Source organism: Morus notabilis, unplaced genomic scaffold (assembly GCF_000414095.1).
Source record: "Morus notabilis unplaced genomic scaffold, ASM41409v2 Scaffold637, whole genome shotgun sequence".
Classification (NCBI taxonomy): domain Eukaryota; kingdom Viridiplantae; phylum Streptophyta; class Magnoliopsida; order Rosales; family Moraceae; genus Morus; species Morus notabilis.
Window position 1 is genome coordinate 397,670 of NW_010362898.1, and position 1,996 is coordinate 399,665.

The window sequence follows — 1,996 nt, forward strand, 5'->3', positions numbered from 1 at the left end:
CTCCAAAAATTCCACATCCTGCATGTGATGGTGTTTGTGGAAATTTGAGTGTTTATTGTAACCCATTTTGTCTCATGTGTGCCCACACACACGTCTTCGTGGATTCTAAGAATTGATGTGGAAGACATTGGTTTTCTAAACACAAAGATTGGAGCAAGGACTGTTCGTGGTCAAAGAACTCAAGTTATCATCCGAGTCGGCTTCCAGGTATTTTTCCTGATTGAGTTCTTGATATATATAAGTTAATGAGATTAATTTATTCGTGCATAAATTAATATAATCTATAGAGTATCTCAAAAGTTTTATGAAAATTTTTGTTATACACGATCCGCCTCTTCCCCGCACCACCACGCTTCCGCAGCCGGATTCGATTCGGCGACCATCATTAACCTATTCATGGAAAAAGAAAACATTTTATTAATGAAATAAAATTTATAGCTTAGGCATGCCACAAGGAAATTCTTGTTACCTTCCATTGCATTTGAGGTGTTGAGGTTGTGAGAATTTTGAGATGAACCAGTAGTGGGCTCATTGATATCTAAAGTAAAAACATCTTCAGTAATTTCATCCACAGCTTCACGAATCGATTTGTTATTTTCTACACATAATAGATAACTTATATGGTTAAGACTTAAGATAACATAAGCTAAGACAGTAAATAAACAAAAAAAAAATAACAAATATATCTTTATCTCCAAATAGCCAATCCCTAGTACACATCAATGCCTCAACTACGACAGGTTTAAGTGAACTCTTATATTGATCCAATACTCGTCCTCCAACACTAAAGGCAGATTTAGATGCTACAGTAGATATTGGGACACTTAGGATATCACGAGCAATGTAAGAAAGCACCGGATAGCGAAACTGATTTTCTTTCTAAAATTCAAGAACATCCAACTCAACACTCCCTTGTACTCTTGGCTCATCCAAATAAACTTTTAACTCCGATTACTCCAACACCATATTGCAAATCATCCATCTACAAGTGGGAGAAAAAAATAAAGATCACCTTGTTTTTTTAGCAAAAACAAGTAGAAAGACATAAAGTTATTTCAAAATAGAAGCTACATATTTACTTCTCATGACTCCAAACCAAGTATGGCAATAACAACGCATTTTGCAAACCAAACATCAAATGCACAGGAGAAAAGAAAAAAGTTTGATCAATTCTAAGATGTTGTCATAAGATAGTAAACGAAATTCCTAAAGTGAAGAATTGAAAGGGACAATACTCCAGTTTCAAGTTCCGCAAAAGAAAATCCTCTATTTAATTAATCATCAAAGGTGTTCTTAATGCAAATACTTGCTCCATTTAATGACACGTAAATTTAATAATTGTAAAACTTAACTAATGAAACCTAAATAATCATAATAGATAATTATAACCTAAATTAATAACTTAGATAAATCCTATATAACTCAAATGCATTGACACTAATCCTAATAGAGAAATATATATTATAAATTCCTAATTATATCCATATACTCATGCAAGTGCTTGCTGTATTGGCCTCTTTTCTTGTCAATAATTATATTAATTTAGATTCATGACATGCATTTAGGTTGCTATAGCCTAGCTTTTGATAAAGCCCTCACGACGCCCATTTATCTCACATTAATATGAGCTTGAGATGGAATCGCCAAATGAATTGAAAAAAATTACATAGTTAAAATCAAAGGGATGGTAATTACGTACATGGAGATGGAGCAGTACGTACATGGGGACGGAGATGGAGATGGATATGGGTTGTTGATATTGAGGAAAGCTAAAACGGTCCGTTCGCCCCTCAAAATTAAAATCCAGAAAGGCTGAATAGGTGATGGAGATAGAGATGGAGATGGAGATGAGTCGTTTGTTCTTCTTTTCAATCTCAATCTAAGATGGAAACGGCGGGTGAGGACTGAGGCGGGTGAGAGAATGAGAGAGAAAACTTAGGTTTTGTCTTAAGATATATATATATATATATATATATATATATATATGATCTTAATA